General features: G+C 38.2%; 1 protein-coding gene across 4 annotated transcripts in view; it reads right to left on the bottom strand.

Annotated features, from left to right (window-relative positions):
* Positions 1–21,042, bottom strand: part of fhit (fragile histidine triad diadenosine triphosphatase) — a 393,746-nt gene that overhangs the window by 345,846 nt on the left and 26,858 nt on the right. For all 4 annotated transcript variants that reach the window (XM_067505333.1, XM_067505332.1, XM_067505334.1 and 1 more), the window contains exon 3: positions 3,693–3,778. The gene's annotated coding sequence lies outside the window, so the exon portion shown is untranslated. The remainder of the gene's footprint in view (positions 1–3,692; positions 3,779–21,042) is intronic.

Below are 21,042 nucleotides of genomic sequence, written 5' to 3'. Positions count from 1 at the left end.
CAAGCCTCAGTGGTAAAAGAATCCAGGTGCTAAAAACGTCTGCCCGTATTTCATACTTGTCACATTTGAAGCATTACGATGCAAAAAATCTGACACAAGAGGTTAAATAGCTGATACCCTGTTTCAAGCCAGAATAGGAAAATCTTCTCTTTCTTTGAGAAGTAAAGCAGTTGGTCTTCTCAGTTCCCAAACACTCACAGAGTGTTGCTAAAAGAAGACATGATGTAACACAGCATAAAACATGCCCCGTCCATTCTTTTGAAACTTCTTGCTGAAATCTAAATCAAAATGAGCAAATATATTTCAAAAAACAGTTTCCCTGTTCCAAAATGTGTTATCTTTGATGTTTTATCTTTGGACTATTTACAATGATAAATAAGTTGTGAATGATTTGCTAATTCTTTGCATTCTCGTTTTATTTTACATAGTTTATATAACATTCCAAGTTTCTATAAAATGGGGATTGTACAAATTTTCTGCGTAACAAATAATTTTACTCAGGTCAAACCACTTAAACAGAGCCACTAATCTTTGGATCTTGAATCCACAAAATGTTTGTTAAAGTTAGTGTGCAATTTAACCTAGCACCTGTTTGAATCAGTCAGCTGAGCCGCTCTCCTTCCTCCCGTGATACAACTTTGGTTCTGTTTCTGCTACTTTCTGCACAGTCCTAGATGTTATTTTGAAAATAAAATAAATAGGAAGCTCAAAAACTTAGTTATCAAGCAGAAATTGTTGTTATACCTTTAAAAGCAAATATCTTCACCACTACTGGTGCTGTTCAGTCACTGACACAGCACATAATAAAACTAGTTTAAAGTCTAATTTATACTTTATGATACTTTTTTATTTATTGTACAGTTTTGGATGCATAAATGGTATGTCCCACATGTACACTACACAACATAATAGCAACTTTGGACTTGACATTAAATTGGCCTTCAGTGCGCAAAAGGTGTCAGTTTGACAGTCTTTCTTGAGCTGTGATAAAGAAAGTGTGACTTTTATTGTTGATAAAAAAAAAAAGCTCTCTATCCAGAATGAAGTTCAGCAGCCAGCAAGACTTTACGCTGCACTCAAGCATGAGCACTTTGACTCCAGATCAAGCAGAGCAATTTTCCTTTTAACTTTAAAAATGGTGATTTCAGCAAGTACACTTAACACCTTTAAGATGTATCCCTATTTTACATAATAACTTGGAGGATTTTAAACTTTTATTTTTCTTTTTTATAACCAGCGCATTTAAGCAGAGGAAAAGTCTGTTTATAATGACGAGCAGCTGGTAAAAGCTCTGCATTAACATACAGTTGACATAATGGCACTCTGAGCGTGTAAATTACCTGCCATGCAGTTGTCAGGGTTTCTGGACTGAGTGGAAGGATAATAATCCTCTGCTGCCAGGTGTAAAACTTTTCCATTTGATTAATACTCTGAATTAACGATTGAAACTGATGATACAACCATTACTAAACAATGGCTTAAAAACACACCAAGAACGCTCCTTAGACTCTCTTTAGACACCTATTAGGCTCCCCCCCCCCCCCCCCCCCCCCCCCCCCCACTTTCTTCAATTGGTTATAATGGGGAAACTTATTCAAACCCTTTAAAGGGGAATATCTCTGCATGTCTGCCAGACTGGGCCATGAGTCAGCTTTTCACAGCACTTCTTCACATCAAGCTATAGGTTTCACCCCAGGACCAGCCTGTTACCTCATAGACAAGTCTAGCAAAAATATATCCGATTATTAAAAAAACAAAAAAACAAAATGGACTTATGAGTTCTTATTATCCTGAATATCCCGTTTCTCAGTGCTATACTGTTTTATTTATTGGTTTGCTGCATTAAAATGTAGGATAACATGTAAGATGTAACATGACTGCTTCACCACCTCAGCCTTTCTGCCCTCCTCTTGTAAACACTCATAAGAATATGTACTTTGCTAATGTTGACCTGCTTTAGCATAATAAAATTACCAATAAAATGCTATCGCAATAATATTCTCTCTTATACATAGAGATATACATTAAATAATTTACTTAATTATAAATAATAATAATAATAATAATAATACATTTGTTCATAAGTGGAAATTGATTATATGCCACTTTCACATTTTTTTCTTTCACATTTTGTTGCAGTATCTTCTTTAAATTTTAAATACATAAACAACTTCACAAGGCTGTGCCAAAAAGCCAAATGTTTATATGATTCTCAGAAAAATGATAATTGTTGTTTCCATGCAACCTTCTTTTGGGTAAAAACACAGGGTTTGTGTAGTCAGGTACAAAGAAATAGAAGGTTGTGTTTGGAGCACTAAAGTGCCTTAAACTGCAAACATGCATTTAGTCTAGGTAGGAACTGTGGTGGTGATGATAACAGTAATAATGATAATTGTTGTGATGATGGCAGTGATACTGATGGTCATACTGAGCCCAAAAAGAAGCCTGTGGTAAAAATGCTAATGCTGCTTTGTTTCCTCTGAAGTACATTAACACATTAACAGCGGTTATCATCTTCCAACTCATCAAATGAAAGGTAATTATACCTGTTCAGCTTCTTGCATTAAACATTTTGCCCGCACTCCAACTGTACCAATGCAATTAAGTGCTGACAAAATAGCAGGTTATATTGGGCTGCTTTTTAAGGGCCTTGTTCTGGCTCTCAGCTAAACATGAATGAAATGAATAATAAAGAGCAGTCCACAGATCCTGCAGGTTGGTAGCACTGATGTAACTGAAAAAAAAAAAAAAACTAACTGCCAGATGTGAGGTGTTACAGCCAACACAAACAGAATGTAGAGGGAAGTGTAGCAGCACTGAGACGCTGAGGAGGGCAGATCTAATCAAACAGCTGTTGACTGGATATTGCTGTGCTGGAGGAGGAGAAGGAGGAGGCATGGGGAGTCCACCAGGACTGCATAACAAAACTGCACTCTTAAGAAGATGATTGAAATTCTACAAGAGCTGCACTGTCATCCCCAAGTTAATTTACTAACATCTCCATGACAACCGAGCAAACTCAACCTGCTGAAGGGGGGCGGGGGTGGGGGCCTAGTGGAGAAGATACAAAAACTAAGAAAGCTAAGATTGAAAAAAGTTAAATAATGACAAATGTACCTTGAAGACAGTTCCCCGTCCCCAATGTTGAAGTGTCCCTGGGCAAGACACTGAATCCCCAACAGCCCTTTCCCATCCCTAGCTGTGCAGTGCTGGTCCTAGTAATCCAATAGTTTGAGCATTACTGACATCAAACCATCTCCAGTGACAGATTATCACTGTGTTGAAATACTTCACAGTGCTGCTGGAAGCTTTGAGAGTTTAAAAGTATCGACAATGAAAAAATCATCAAGATGTTTTGTTTTGTACATCTAAGTGTCTCCAATGTGCTCATTCGAACACAAGACACAGGATTTACTCGATAGCACTCGGTACTGACCTGTATGATGTTAGGCCCTGCACAGTACTACACCATGAGCACTCCATAAAGTGAGAGCTACTGAGCACAAACAATAAAACCAACAAAGTGTGCAGCCATTTGCACTGACTGAAAGGGTGAGAACATAGCATTTAATGTTTATTCTAGCAGTAATTGGAATAAACTTTCTTAGGCCCCACAAAAAGCAAGAAAGAAAGAAGCAAAGCAAAATCAATGTGCAATTTTATTGTGGGTGTGGAACAGTAAACACACTTACCTTCAGCCTTCCTGGTTTCCCACAGCCTTATAGATGGATAATTATAGGGAGGATGGAGGAACGGATGGAGAGAGGTGGCACTCAGGCTGGGGGGCAGAGGGAATACAAAATAACAAGACAAGTTTAATTACTGTAGGTTACAGAGGACTAATAAGGGTTCTCTGTCAAAATGTGATCAAACATATGGGGTCGGGAGCCAGGATGTTACACTGAATGATTAAGGATGAGGCCTTTGTGACAGCAGCACACTGGCAGGGAGCCACTTCAGTATTGACAAAGACAGCAGAGATGCCCCCAGACAGATCCCAGCCTGTATGTTAACCCACCTGTATCTCTGCTAATGAGTTAAATCATCTATCAAACACACCACTGCATTTTAACCTACATTTGTCAAGAGCTAAGCATTAGCATGGGGAAACTGTAAAATGTAAAACTAGATGATGGGACAAGAGAGTACTTTTGATATATACATTTATTCTAAAATGAAACAAATCAGATTTCTTTGGCCAATAATCTACACACATAACCTATGTTTTTTTTTTGTTTGTTGTTTTCTTTTAACTGTTAAATCTGTTATTTGTCAAATTATTCCTATGTGACTCTTTGTTATAATATTTCCTTAGATGTATTTGAGACCTGATGGATCCATGACAAACTGAACTGATGGGACATACTGGAGAAAAGCACATGTCAGGACATTTACTGATTAGACCACAACATCTGCAATCTGCAGCTACACAGCCACATACACAACAACAGTGTATCACATCACTATGTGCAGAGGTAGTAGAAGTACACAAGGCCAATAAATAAGTTAAAGTGCAAGTATTGGCCTAAAGCAAGTTCTCCACTAAAAGTAACGTATGCCTTCCTTATACTTCACTTGTAAGTCGCTTTGGATAAAAGCGTCTGCTAAATGACTAAATGTAAATGTAAATGTAAGTAACACTTCAAATCTTTTACTCAAGCAACAGTACTAAGCCATGTTATCTACACTTTACCTAAAATGCAAAAGTGAAAGTATTTTACTAAGAAAAAGTTTATTTCAAATAATACTAATTATGGTATTGCACAACATGTACAGTCATTAATAAAAAATAAAAGTCAAGGGTCACTATTAAAGGTGAAGCTGATTTAACTATGTTATGTGCTAACAGGTGTTTAACCTATAATGATCCATTAGCAGTGCATACTATGTTTATTTTAAAAAAGAAATAAAATTAAAATAAACACCGAACAGTTATAGTAAAAACATGGCTCATTTTAAATCAAACCATGAGGTCAATGAAACTCAAAGTTACAAAATCGTTTCCAAGTTCTGCGTGTTCACAGGAGCAAAGTGGCCTCAGTAAGTGTGAAATGGATGAAGCTTGAAACCTCCATGAATATTCCTAGAGATGGAACACTATCCTAACTGATTAAATAAACAAGGAGCAAATCAGTCACTGTATTGGCTTTAGAAGTTGGGATGGGAAAACAATACAGTAGAATGGGCCTTTCAGTAACACTTCATCGATCAGGATTTATGGCAGCGCTCATCACCTGGCTAACACCATCCCTGTGGTGAAGCATGGTGGGGGCAACATCATGCTATAGGGGTGCATCTCAGCAGCAGACAATGAGAGTACCTGCTCCAGAGAACGAGAACTGAGATTGAGAAGCCTTTACATGATTTAGTGTATTGTAAAGGTGGTCATCAATATTACACATAGTCAAAGGCCCAAAGCTTGAGGTGAACATGTGTCTACATGCTGCTGTATAGACGAAAAGGTCCCTATACGCTTGGTTCTGATCAGCTTTTTTTAATACTATCAGTATGTGACATGACTTTAAAAGACACAAGAGCTGGAGCAAACAGTTTTATTCCCTTGAACTGATAAGCTGTTACATAAAAACATATTGTAAGACAGTAATTAAAAATGAATGATGATGATGATAATAGGGCAGTTAAATACACTGGAAATGAGATCATGAAAATTCAAACATGGCATATGACTATATTTTATTTTAAAATCCCAACACGCAGTAAACCAAAAGAGCGGTGACCAAAGACAGACAGAATGATTCTGTAAGTGTTGTGTATAAGTGCTATCTATTTTGTAGATCAGCTTTTATAGATGTTAATGATCTTTTCAGATGTTCTTTTGCCTGTTAATGTTAGAACATTATGCTTTGTCACTCTGGTGAAAGTACCATGCCACAGCTCAATTTTTAATATGAGTCATTGTTATATTCCAGGGATGGCAGAGATAGCTTTTGCTTCGAGGCATTTCCAGAGTCTTTGCTTGTCTTGCACACACAAAAATGCATCATGGCATGATCTGAATTAAAGAAAGGTAGGAGTAAATATTTACTCTGCACTATCTTGGTGTATTTATAAAGATATTCAGGCATGTAAATCTTAAGCACTGAAAATTATTTATTTATTGAATATTTTCATTTCAGTGATCATGACAGAGAGTGATGTACGAGGACATATTGAAAGCTAAAGGTATAACAAAATCCTGACAGTATACAATATGCAGCTCAACACCCAGTGTCTGAATTTCAAAGGTACAAAGATTAAAAACAAGATCAACGGCTTTCGGCTTGTCCCTTCAGGCGTCGCAACAGCAGACGTGTTCCAAACGTTGATTTGGCTCTTTGCCTGATGCCGTTCTTCCCGCAACCCTCCCATTTTACCAGTCCCATCCACACCAGGTGAGGAGAGATTCGAGCCCACGGCATTCTGCATCCGAACCCAAGGCTTTACCGCTGAGTCACCAGGCCCCCTCCCAAATTTACAAAGATTGACTAATTCAAAAAAGTACCACGAAAATGGGACTCGACAATCGGAAAAAAAGTTAGTAAATCAAGTGAAATCTAAGACAGCATATATTTTTCATCCTATTGATTATTAGACTTGAGCACCCATTTGTGGGTCATTTTGTGTCATCGGTTCAATCCCCACCACCTCCAGTCACATGTCGAGGTGTCCTAGAGCAAGACAATGAACCCAAACTTAGTTGCTCCCAGTGAGTGTTGGCCAGCTGCATAGCAGATCCCTCATTGGTGTATGAGTGTGTGTGTGTGTTCTTATTAATTAATAATAAGAAGCAGTGTAAACCGCTTTGAGTGCCAATAGGTAGAAAAGGGCTATATAAGTGCAGACCCTTTACCCATTTAGACCCTTTTTTTGGTTGCATTATACTTTTTAAAGATGGGTCTGGATTGACATGGGCTAAGAAAAACCCATTTATCATGACATCAGCTGCAAAGCAGGAAGGGGGCTGAGTTGGCAGTGCTGCTGATGGACTGGCAAAGGCCTCATATTACCACAGCCCCTGGTCTCCCCATTGCCTCCCTGATGAGCCCCTCGCCTGCCCCTGCTTTCTCTATCCATTTCTCTCCTTTTCCAGGCAGAGAGTCCCAGGGGTGACATGGAAGTGTCGGGTGGTTGATCGCGAAAGTAATTAAAAGGGCTGATTAGAGTGACGGAAGGAGGCCACCCAGAGAGAAAACAGTAATGTCTCTCAAGCCAGAAAGAGAGAAGACAGTATTCTATAGTGCTGCAGCAGATATCATGTCACATCAGTCTTCAAGTTAAGTTTTTTTTGTCCTCAGTCACTTCAATTGGAGCAGAATCTCAGGGGAGACACCATCACAGAAGGACCAGAAAGACTGTACAGATCCAAGTAGAAATGCTCTACTCAGAGCTTTTCAAGGTAAAGCTGAGAACAAGACTGTATGTCCCTGTCACGCTGCAGAAGCACTAATGCTGTATGTGTTTTCATTTCGTTTCTTTGTCTATATTTATAGGCACATTCAATCTTTAACAAACATCCAATAAATATAGATCTGATGATTATAAAAATGACTGTAAGAACAGTATGATAAGCAAACTCACACACTTAATAAATTAGATGAGATACAGAGAAAGCTGTCCAGGCCATTTTAATTCCTCTTTGTAGAATAAGCAATAATTTAAAGATGAAATGCATATTTTGTTGCATTAAGGTCAGGTAATTAACTTGGCCAGTCTAAAAGCTTTCACCATGCTTCTTCTCCACTTTGGTCTATCCAGTACTTTGGTAGCGGTTAATCTGGGTTTCTTCAGTTTTCAGTTCTTTTGTGGCTCGCCTCTGTATTTTTTTAGTGTAAACTTTTTCCCAGCTTGCTCATTTTTTTTACTGATTGAGAGTTTGCATCTTGTGATATTGCATCAAAACAGTTGAAATTTCAAAAAGAGCTAAACAAGTTTTTTTTTTCTGAATGTAATGATGCAAGAACATAACTACTTATGTTAGGTTTTGGGTTTACATCCACTTAAATGCAAACTTAGCCCTAAGCATAACAAAATAACAGCAACAAGAAAACGGATAAAGGAATTTATATGAAAAATGTTATAATTAAAATATTACTTCATAATAATTTTGGATGAAGATTTGTATTACTTAAATGTGCATTAAATACTTTTATGATGAAAAGAAATCCTCAGCACACCAGTGGTTTCTTTCTTTTTCAGAACATTTCAAATTTAGCAAATGTAGTAGCTCTAATTTAACCCAAGGTGAAAACAATGAATAGTCATGTAGAGCTATTTATTGTTTGACTAACCTAACAGGATGCCCCCGTGAAACACCAGACACATGTTCCAATACTTTCCTCTCCTGTTTGGGTCACCTGATTCAAGAGGTTCTATGTTCTACATACTACAAAATAAAGGCTGAGAAACTGAACTTTCATCTTATATTGATGTTTACACCAAATGTCTTCAGTGGACATCAAACACAAATGAATATGACTTGACACTAGCTCACTGTTGGACTGTAATATTACACAACAGTATTAATCATTATAATTTATGTATTGAATATTCATGTATGGAATGTTCTAAAGCTTTAAGATAGTTACTTTCTTTGACTACAAGATAGTAAATTAAATCAGGAGAACTTCCAGTTGCTTCTCAAAAGAATTGCTAAATACTACAGCAACATTGATTGCTCTTCTAGAATCCTTCTGGCACAAAGAAATCTGAATACATTTCTATGTGACTGGAACATAATCAGGTACATTTAGCCTAATGCAAGTCAAGTTAAATTAGGGCTAATACCACAGTCACTTCGCTTTACAGGCCTACATTTACCAATGCAGCTCAAATATGTAGGAGACAAGCAATTCCTTACACTCAAGGAATCTAAATAAAAGCTGTACTGAAAACTGATTATATTGATTGATAATTTAGAACATACTTGAAGAAATTCACCAGAAACATGACAGTACTATTGTGTGTTTACTCCTTCATAAAAAAGCTACGAGAGACTAACTGCTGCCATTTCAAAGAAGCAAAGAAGGAATTAAGTTGTTAGTCAGTGCATCCAGAAAGTATTTACATTCATTATTTTCATCAAAATTCTACAAACAATAACCCATAATGACAACTTCAAAGAAGACTGATTGAAATCTTTGCAAATTTATTAAAACCAAAAACAAATAAAATCACATATACATAAGTATTTAACGCCTTTGCTTAATACTTTGTTAAAACACCTTTAGCAACAATTACAGCCTCAAGTCTTTTTGAGTATGATGCTAAAAGCTTGGCACACCTTGTTTCTCTCACTCTTCTTTGCAGTACCTCTCAAGCCCCATCAGGTTGGATGGGGAGTGTCAGTGCACAGCCAAGCCTGGGCTCATGCTGGGCCACTCCACGACATTTACAGTGTTGTCCTGTAGCCACTCTTGGCTTATCTTGGCTGTGTGCTTAGGGTTGATGTTCTGTTGAAAGATGAATCGTCGCCCCAGTCTGAGGTCCAGAGCACTCTGGAACAGGTTTTCATCAAGGATGTCTCCATACATTGCTGCATTCCTCTTTCCCTCGATCCTGACTAGTCTCCCCAAACTTCTTCTATTTACAGATGATGCAGGAAACTGTGCTCATTGGGACCTTCTACGCTGCAGACATCTTTCTGTATCCTTGTCCAGATCTGTACCCCTCGATACAATCCTGTCTCAGACGTCTACAGACAATTCCTTGGACTTCATGGATTGGTTTGTGCTCCGGCATGCACTGTTAACTGTGGGACCGTATATAGACAGGTGTATGCTTTTTCAAATCATGTCCATTTAACTGAATTTCCCATAAGGGGACTCCAATCAAGTTGTAGAAACATCTCAAGGAGGATCATTGGAAACACAATGCACCAGAGCTTAATTTTGAGTGTCATGGCAAAGGCCATGAATATTTATGTAAATGTGATTTGGTTTTATTTTTAATAAATTTACAAAGATTTTCAACAAACTTCTTTCACGTTGTCATTATGGTATATTTGAAGATTGAATCATGCCAACTGGACTTCTTTTTCTTGGTTAGAAGCGTTTTGCTACTTGTACTAGCAGCTTCTTCAGTCTGCTTGGATAGGCAGTCCAGTTAACATGATTCAATCTTCGGATACCAAACCTGGACGACAGAGAATCTTCACTGACATTATGGGGTATTGTGAATGTGTGAATTTTGAGGAAATTAACAAATTCGATCCATTTTGGAATAAATGAATATTTTCTCGATGCACAGTACAGTTGTGGGGAGGAAGTTGGGTCAAACTGTGACACCATTCGCTAAAAGTCATCACTCGTTCTCTTAACCACATGATCAATCCCTAGACTTCTTCAACTACCCAAAGTTAAACTATAGAGGTGGCAAATTAAAAAAGACTTACATCAATCTTTCATGTTACATTGCATTAAAGACTGAACAGGACTGATATTAAGCTGCTTGGCCGATGAAGATCACAGCCCAGAAAGGATCAGAAAAATAAATGTACATAGGCTCTAGTACCTTGATATATACTGTGGTGGAATGTAAAGAAATATTTATGCCCTGTTTAGGAGATACTGGTTGGTTTGTGATGGGTTTGCTTTACAGTTCTATCTCTGAGGCTTGTGCTAATTTGCAATGAGATTGACTGTCGACATTTGTTGAACATGCTCGTTCATTTAAAGCAGCCTGTGTTATCCGACAAAACCCTGCTTTGCCATTTGCTATGAATTGATTACCAAAGATGATCTGTTGCCATTCTTGCCTTTCTGTGTCCAAAGACTCAGTGAGCCCCACATATTTCTAGAAGTTGACTTGATATGACATTTTAATAATATATTTAATTGCTTCTGACTTAATCAGGAAACAATTCTTGTAATTAGCAAGAGAAAGATCTCATTCGAACCTCTGTTCAGTTTCACATTTCAGAGAGTGCTGCGCCCTGATTTTCACTGAGACCTGGCTCTCAGACAAAGTCCCAGAGGACGCCATTCAGCTACAGACTCACTCGGTTCACCGAGACGATCGAACTGCCGCATCCGGTAAGGCTAAAGGGGGAGGGGTGTGTGCGTTTGTCAACAACTCGTGGTGTGGAGACATACAGACAGTTGATGAACACTGTTCAACAGATGTGGAGTTTCTACTGCTGAAGTGCCGTCCTTATCATCTACTGAGGGAATTTACTGCTGTGTTTTTGGCCGCTGTTTACATCCCCCTGCGAGCTAACTCCACGGCAGCACTCAGCAAACTCCATGACGTCATTACCGCGTTAGAAACGGCTCATCCTGACGCTGTTTTTATTGTTGTTCAACCAGTGTAGCTTACGGACTGTATTCCCCAAATACCACCAGCATGTGGACATTCCCACCCGTGATAAGAACACTCTTAATCATGTTTACAGTAACATACGTGGACTGCACCCCTCCCCCACTTCCGACACTCAGACCACATCTCTTTGTTCCTGTACCCTGCTTACAGAGAAAGACTAAAACAAGCACACCCTGTCACACCCGGGCCCACCATACAAATCGAGAAGTTTCCCAACCAGAAGCCCCGGATAAACAGTCAGGTACGTCACATGATGTTTACTCGCTCTTTTGCATTTAAATCAGGCAATGAGACCGAGTACAAAGCTGCGAAGTACCGACTGAGAAAAGTCATCACAGTGGCCCAGAGGCAGTACAGAGAGAAGCTGGACAGCTTCTATTCTACTGCTGACTCGGGGCAGATGTGGCAAGGCCTGCAGCACATCACAGACTACAGGACCAACACCACCAACATCACCACCTCAACAGACAGCCTGCCAGACGACCTCAACACATTCTACAACCGCTGTGGGCCCCCAGCTACACTGCAGAGTGGGGGCCCACACACACCTGGACCACCCAGCCCCCCTCCCCTCCACCAACCATCTCAACAACCCAGGTACACAAAGCACAAAGGAATATCAACCCCCGCAAAGCAGCAGGACCAGACAACATTCCTGGGCGGGCCCTCAGAGCATGTGCCAACGAGCTGGCTGATGTTCTCACTTCCATCTTTAACCTCTCCCTCAGCCAGTGCACTGTTCCTTCGTGATTTAAGACCACAACCATCGTCCCCCTGCCTAAGAAGAAGCCCACCCATCTGCATGAATGACTACAGACCAGTGGCACACACTCCAATCATTATGAAGTGTTTCGAGAGAGTGATGCTGGCCCACATTCAGAGCAGCATACCAGACACTCTTGAGCCCCTGCAGTATTCCTACCAGCCCAACAGGTCCACCTCAGATGCCATTGCTGCTGCCACCCACTACTCCCTCTCTCATCTGGAAAATAAGGACTCTTACCTAAGGATACTCTTCATCGACTACAGCTCCGCCTTCAACACAGTCATTCCCCACAAACTCACCCGCAAACTGTCCACAGTTGGTCTGCACCCCACCCTCTGTGACTGGCTCCTAGACTTCCTGACTGGCAGGCCTCAGTCTGGCAGGATTGGTAATAGGACTTCAGCCAGTATCAAACATTGGCACTCCACAGGGTTGTGTACTCAGCCACATCCTCTACACCCTGTTCACCTACGACTGTGTTGCCTTCCACAAGGACAACATCATCCTGAAGTTCGCGGACAACAACGCAGTGATAGGACGCATCGCTGGCGATGATCAGGCTGACCAACTGCATCACTGTGTGGTACGGCAGCACTACTGTCATGGACCGCAAACGCCTGCAGAGAGTGGTGTAGACCCGCAGAAGATCACCAGGACTCCACTGCCCTCTCTGCAGAGCATCTACCACCGCAGAGTCCACAGGAGAGCTGCTTCCATACTCAAAGACCCCTCCCACCCCCAGCACGGACTGTTCACACTTCTACCCTCAGGACGGAGGTACAGAAGTGTGAAATGCAGGACTTCAAGACTGAAGAACTCTTTTTTCCCCTCTGCCATCAGACTCCTAAACAGCTGTTAGGGGTTTGCAATCAGGGACATAACTGCTTACATGGACATAACTATTTACAATTACTTTACATTTAGTCATTTATCAGACGCTTTTATCCAAAGCAACTTACAAGTGAGGTACAAGGCAGCAAAAATCTAAGTCAAGGAGAAAACATCAAAGCAAAGTCTTATCAGAAAAGTGTTCATAGTTCACGAGATGCAAGTGCGAGAAAGAGCAGAAGGGAACTTTTTTTTGCATAGTGCATAGGAAGATGCGGGAGAGTTCTGTTTTCAGCAGTTTTTTGAATATTGGGAGAGAGTCTGCTGAGCGTGCAGAGTTTGGTAGCTCATTTGGTATCTCCTTCCACCACATTGATTTATATTTTTGCTTTTGCACTCATTATTTCAGAACTGCACTACCTCACTGAGAACTGCACTACCTCACTTTTTATTGCCTTATGCAAAACTGCACTACCTCACCTTTATTGCCTTTATTGCTCTTATTTTTTTTGCTCTAATTTTTTATTTTATTTTTTTTTCTATTTTTATTTTACTTTACTGTATGACATTTACTGTTGACAGCAAAGTAAGAATTTAATTGTGCAGGGAAACATGCTTTCTGTCTGTGCATATGACAACACTTTGAATCTTGAATCTTTGAATTTACCAAGTTTGATGAAGCACAGTTCACTCAATAGTTGTTCCCATTTACATATTATTTTTCAGTCTATTGTGTCAGACGTTGGAAATGCTGAAAAATTGGAAATGGCTCAGAATTACTAGCTTAGTCTGCAGTCATTACCAAGCTGCTGTGCTTTATAGAATCAAATACGATGACTACATTTTCTAAAAACTACATATTGATGACAGCAGATGTGCTCGGAGATTTATATGTGGTAAAAAAGATAAGGGAGGAACATAAATTCGAATAGCTTTAAAAAAATTCCCACTTCTCTTACCGTGGTTGACACTCAGACACTTTGGGTTCATTGTAGCGAGTCTTCCTGATTAGAAAGTTGTTTTAAAGTTTGTGAACATTCTGACATGCATGACAGATGCAGGAGAGTCGCCAGTGAAGCCCGTGGACCAGTTCCAGCAGAACTTCACCTAGGGCAGCGTGACTCTGGATAGACAGTGACCTTGATCACTGTTTCTATCTTGTGAGTGATGGAGTGTCAGAGCATGAAATTTTCATGGCTCGGAGCAAGCATCCTTCAACTAAAATGTATACTATTAATTACAATATAATCGTAAATTTTAGCTTTTATTAGAGAGCATACAACAAAGGCTCTAATTAACAATTCTAATCTAATCTAACAATTATGTTCATTATTTATTTATTGATAATATATTCATCAAAATAAATAATCAAAATATATCAAAAATCAAGTTATAGTTATTAAATAATAATTTTTGTCCATAAAATGTCATGCCTGTTATCATTTCCAGTGGTCCAATAAAATGTCATAAAATGTCAGGTTTTATCCGAACAATAATCTGACACTACAAATCAATACACTTTTTTTAACACGACAATAAACTGAATGTCTTGTTTCAAATTCAAACCAAATAAAAATGACCCAGAAACATTTTTCATGAAGAATTAGAAGAAGAAGAAAAAAAAATAAGAATAGAATTAGAATAAGAAGAAGAGGAAGAAAATTTCTTACACTATAAAACACACATTTAAGGTAAACCTGGAAGCTAAAGTAGCCACAAGGGAAACTCTTTATCAAAAGTGAGACACTTTGGCCATCGACTTACTACTTATACATGTAAAAATAGAAATCGAATTAAAATATTATACAATAAGAAAAAACTTTAACAAAAAAACCTAAAATAAGTAAAATTAACTCAAAAATAATTAAAACACAGCAACACTGTTTGCAATACATTAAAGCTACACTGTAGCAGAGCTTCAATACTTATATTATTTTTTTATATTCAAACGATGACCAAATATAGGTAGGGGTAAACCTGGTCAATACCTATTTCTAAAAATCACTCCAGCTAAATGTAGAAACTATGAAATAATTAGAATGAAATTATAGTATAATTAGTTAATTTGTTGCTATTGTTATTTTGTAATTTTAGTGATTAGGTCATGTGGTTTAAAATGCACCTGTTCACCTTTATAATGAATATGTTTGAGCTGTATTTTTTTTGCCGAGCACTTCCTTTACATTTTTGCTACTATAATGTGATCAGAGCTTTAATTTCATGGTTAGTATTTGATTTGTACACATCAACATACGTGGATTTTAAGTTTTAAACAAATTAATTAATTTGTAGATCTCATCAAATTTCAGTTTTTTAGTGTATCAAAATCATGGTCCAACTTTGTGTTTTAAAAACACAAACAAATAATAAATAAAAGAAAAATCACTTTTTTTTTTTACTAAAATTTACAAAAATAGTGGTTTGGTTGGGCTTAGGCATGGGTGACAATTAGTCACCAAAAACAAGGTTCAAAAAAAGGTTTGGGAAATCTATTCACAATAACAATAACAGAAAGCTTTACATAGTAAAGCAGACTGATACTGATACTGAGACAGTCATTCCTACTAAATCATAATTTTCTTTCTAGAATAAAAAAAATATAGATTACTGCACTGCAACCCCATTATGATTATTACATAAATTATAAATAATTAATTAACCTAACTGAGACATAGGGACATAGGGTACAGACAGTACATACTTTTTGAAGAAATTGGTTTCTATTAAAAAGACAGCTGTCTTTACATTGAGAGAATATTGATCATAATGAATCATCCCATTCTTTAACAATCATAGTAATCTAAATAAAATTGTAAGTAGCATTTTTCCTTGCATTTTTTTTTTTTTATATTTGACCAAGTAAAAGTAATAAGAACATTCTAATAAATGTAACTTGACAGGCTGCGTTGCATTTATGGCCTCTGGTTAGTGAATCTTGACATTACATGAAAAACTGTGGCATTTATTGCAGCTAATATTTGCTATCTTTGTTCAGTGTAGCATAGACAAATCCACCAGCTGGGAGAGATTATGCATAAACATGATAATACTCCATACTCCATACTTGATCAAACCCCAAGCAAAAAATGTTCCCTGTAAATCCAAATTTTAAACTAACACAAATGACAAACTGGATTCTGTCAGTCTTGAAAAATTAAGCAAGAGCAGCAGGGACAGATTTGCCCTTAATTTGAGCTATGGACTAAATTTGTCCCATCAAATATTGTAAACCCTTTATTTAACACTGGCCTACATTTATCCTTCTTATTAAACTCTGCTAAAGGAAGAGAGCAACACAAAAACATTATGTGATCCATCTACCACACAGAATCTTAAAGAAGGTTTTTTTGTTAATCATAGTGTGTATCTGAAGTGTGTTCACCCTGGTTGAAAATATAACAAAATATAAATGAAAGATGTCCAGTGGTGATCTGGAGGACTGGGGTGGCGTTAATGTTTCAGCTGTCAATAATGAACACTGTTTCTGTAAGTGACTTGTTTGTCAAAGTGCTTTTTGTAACCAGTGCTATTCAGAGGCAAAGATCATTTGTGAAGATGCTCCACTCTGTTACACAGCTGTACAACTGTTCAGTAGTTGGACTTATAGTATTTGGATCATAAGTACTTGAAAATATTTGGTGTGTCAGATTAAATAAGATATAACTGTTATATCAATATTTGACTGACATTGTAGACAAGCATTTTCAGCTCAGACTGAGTATCAGGAGATCCAAATATTACAACTCTGGTCATTTTCTAAATTGATCATATTTTCAGGAATGGTAAATGGTCTGCATTTTTATGGTGCTTTTCTACCTATTGGCACTCAAAGCACTTTACAACTGCTTCTTATTCACCCATTCGCACTCACAATCACACACACACTCACACACCGATGGGGGAGCTGCTATGCAGCTGGCCAACACTCACCGAGAGGAACTAAGTTGGGGTTCAGTGTCTTGCTCAAGGACACTTCGACATGTGACTGGAGGAGCTGGGGATTGAACCAACAACTGCGAAACTGGTGGACTCTACCTTTCTGTGCCACGGTCGCCCCCGCAATCCTCACACACACACTAGAACCAACAATATGTACCCAGTATTCATGGGTAGTGTCTCAGTCTGTAGCTTAGATTATTCATCTGTCCTGCAGACCTCCATTTGTATCTAAAAAGATTTTTTTTAAAACCTCAGTCAGGCATACACTCCGCTGGGTGATATCTCTCTTTATTCCAAAAACATGGTTGAGAATGTTTTACTAAATGTTGCCCCATTTGCTTCAGATTGTATTAAATTTGTGCAGTGGTTTAAAGTAGGCAAGAGTCAACTGCACATGGCTTGTTGAAAATAAAATTCATCCAAAGTTATCCCTACAAAGGCTCAGGATCTAGGTCAAAATAACTTTTAATAAACAGACAATTTAACAAATAAACCTTTCTTCAAATACCAGTGATTGTCCAGATATCACAGCATGTAGCCTCTTTTATGTACACATTTTTGTAGTATTTCTATTCTTGATGCAGGGTTTTCACCCTTGCAGAGCACTTCAAGTTCTGTGCTTATTTTAGGGTGTCTATGCAAACAGCTTGTTTAAGATCCACCCACAGATTTTTAATTATGTTCATATCAGGGAACTGTTTCAGAAGTTGCAGCTTGTGTGTCTTGAAATAGGTCACAGTGAATTCTGAGGTATTCTTTGGATCATTAGGCCAGCCTTTTTTCAATTCCAGATCATAAATACATTTTGAATTTTTTCTGGCATTTAGTGAAATCCATTCTTCCCATTGTCTGTGCAACTGTTACTGCACAACCTAGTATTTCAACTTCCTAGCAGTTGCTAAGGTATTGTGTTACCATCTAATCTGAGCTTCGAGAGCAACTTTCCCTTATTAGACACTGCTTCATGACATACAGTATCTGACGGTGGAAATTTGGAGGCATCAATCGATTCTGTTTTATATTTATAGTCACTTACTTAGAGCAGCCTGTGGTTAAGGTATGAAGAAATGAAGAACTTATCAACCCTTTGAAATGTTTGCATAAAAAAACATAAGTGTGCCCAAAATTTGGAGAATTGGCTATTATTCATAGTAAAAATGCATGACATGGTAAGGAATATTAAAGCCCAGATGCTGAAAGATGCAGAAATAGGTGAGCATCAGCCCAGAGCATAGAGGTGGTGGAATTACATAACACATTATAAACAGTAGGAAAGGTAATGTTGTTGTTGTTGGTGTTATTGTTGGCAAGGTATAAATGTGTGATAATTATTAGAATATAAGGGGTAGGGTTATCTAGCAACTTGGTGCAAAAAAAAAAAAAATGCTAATACATAATCATTTGTTAGTTAATTTAATTTAACAAAGAGTTTGTATGACCAATATTCTGAAAAAGGTAATTATTAACTAAAGCTGTAAGATAAAATTAGTGGAGTAAAAGTACAGTATTTTTCTCTAAATTGTAGTGGAGTAAAAGCAAACATAAAATTTAAATACTTAGTAAAATACAAGTACTGTACTTAAGTTAATGTACTTAGCTACTGACCACCTCTGCATAGAACTAAGCATGTTTTTTATATAAAAGTATAAAAAGCCCCCCTGCAATAGGGATGCAGCTTTTCTGAGGTCATGGTAAAAGGTAAGATGGATCTTCATCCCTAAGAACTAATATTCTGTTAATGTTAGGTATTAGACCTACTCTGCCTCCTAAAGTTGAAGGTATAGTTTTTGTTAGTGAAGTGGCACAGGGGTTGTCAAGCTGTGTCATCTAGGAGTAGAATATTGTATGTGTGGTCTACACAAGCAAGATTCGAAGAGATTTGCAAATGAAATTCTTGAATTCCTGGATTTAAACAGTGCTCTTGGTTCTGTTCCACCCAGATGGCTGTGGGAGCTTTAGATTGTTTCCGGATACACTGCACTGTTAAATAAGTCAGGGAGGGACTATTTTCATGAAATTTCAAAACTGCAAAGCCAACTATAGCTTCGCAACAGTTAGCAATACAGCAGGAGGTTTTGTTATGGCAGTGGAGACTATCCTCATATGGACCACTTAGTCCCACCTGATGATACCACCTTCAGTCAGAGCAGCACTTACTACCTAAGAGGGCAAACCTGGAAGGAGGATATGACAACCATTATTGACATGAAGTTTTAATGGGTTGGGATGTGGTGCTCCCAAGGTTCCCAGACCTCCACCATGTAAAAAAAACTAATATAACCCTTCATTTAGCTTTAACCAAAAACTGAACTAACCCATAAAAATGTAAATGTACCTTCGTTACTGCTCATTACCAACAGTGTTGATCGTTGTAGAAATGTCTCTGTTTGGTGATTAAAATGTATTCTACAACAAGAAACCCTTATTCTTTTGCAGCATATTTAGCATTTTTTACCCAGTACCTGCAAATTGGTGCCAATGCCATCACCTGAAGTCACTGCTCAATGCAAGTTAGCAAACTGTTACCATGCTGACTTGTGTGTAGCTCAAAGCATTTCTCTGCTTGAGTACAGCCTTTACAGTGGCTGTAGACTCCTACCCCCTGTTCACAAATACAGGCTATAATGGTAACATGAGCAGCATGTTAGCCCCAGCAGCTCCAAGTTAATTTGGCAAAAACCTACAGTACACATATCTGACCTCTGTGAGAGTTTGTGTAACAAACTGATCAATCTGGTTTTTTGAGGGTATCTCCTTGTTACCCAGGACATTTTGTCCAATTATTTGAGTATCCACAGGGCATATATCATTGACTGGACAGCTATATCAAAGAATGACACTACACTGTCAGGAATCTTCTTCAATGGTCCTCTTCCTGATATTTCATTTTAACTTCCCACATTACATAGTCATTATTGGCTAATGATTTCTCGCATGTACTGAAACAAAATAATTGAAACTGACCAGAAAATGACTAGTTAACGTGTCTTTTAATAAGGGTCTTTGTTTAAAGATGGATTAATGGCACCAACTACGGAGTGAGATTAAATAACAATCATGTGCTGGGATCTGCAAACAGGCAGCTGTGGTTTGTTTCTTCTTCCCCAATTTAGCAAGCACTGACACTGACGTACACTAAGCTTCTGCCAAAAGATGTGAGCTGCCGCTGCAGCAACACTCACCGGGCAGATTCAGCTGAAGGGCATTAAAGATAAGCAGGTTACTGTATATTCCAAAAGATCTTCCATATTTCACTGTGCTTCTTTTATTGCATTTGAATGATCCAAAAGGTCATGAATGACTTTGACTTATCCCCACCGATTTTTACACTCTCTCTGCAAACAGGAAGCCAATACAATCATGCATGACTGAAAGTATATGGTGCCTTGTGAACAGTTCACTGGTTTGAGTTTTGGTTTTGCTTTTATATAGATGGAGTGCACATATGACAGACCAACCACAAACCATGAACAGAATATCATGGTATTGTTCAGCCATGTGCAAAGAGAGGACAGCTGCCATATAATAGCACTATTGTACGAACAAACAACAACATTCCATTTAGGTTATTGTTTTAGTTGTTATATGTGAATTTATAACGTTAAGTTCACATTGTGCTACTGTACTATCAAAAATCTCCTAAAAATATGTTTTCACTTCATTGAAGAAAAGTATCTTGAGGCAGTCAGATCTGAACACTCCATCACTGTGCCTGGGTTGGTCTGGTTGCTGAGCCACTACAAACCGCAAACACATGCATGTGACTTTGTTTGGCTGAACACCTGGTGCTGTGCTGGTGACTTTCTCAAAAGCCTCTCTGTGTTCAGCCAAATTGTTTCAGTAAATAGCATGTTTGTGTTATCTCAGATTTAGCCTGATTTTGCTGTTTGATTTTACTAATTTCAGTGCTGTGTTATATTACTCTTATTGCTAATGGAGCACTTCCTACTGCTTCACATTAAAAGTGTTTTTTATCAGTGAAGCAGCAGGAGGTTTTTATTGTGAAGCAACTTGTGTTTAAAACAGAGTAAGTCAAGCTTTGATAGCTCAGCGGATGCAGAAACAGAGCCACAGTAAGATGTTCAGTGAAAGACAATGAAAACAGACAACAGGCTGTTACTGCATCCTCTGTAAACCAGCACACATCTGACATGTCAGTAAAGTAAATCACACTGTGCCTCATGGCTCGAGTA

This window comes from Channa argus, chromosome 5 (genome assembly GCF_033026475.1).
Source record: "Channa argus isolate prfri chromosome 5, Channa argus male v1.0, whole genome shotgun sequence".
NCBI lineage: Eukaryota > Metazoa > Chordata > Actinopteri > Anabantiformes > Channidae > Channa > Channa argus.
This window is presented reverse-complemented; position numbering and strand designations above follow the sequence as displayed.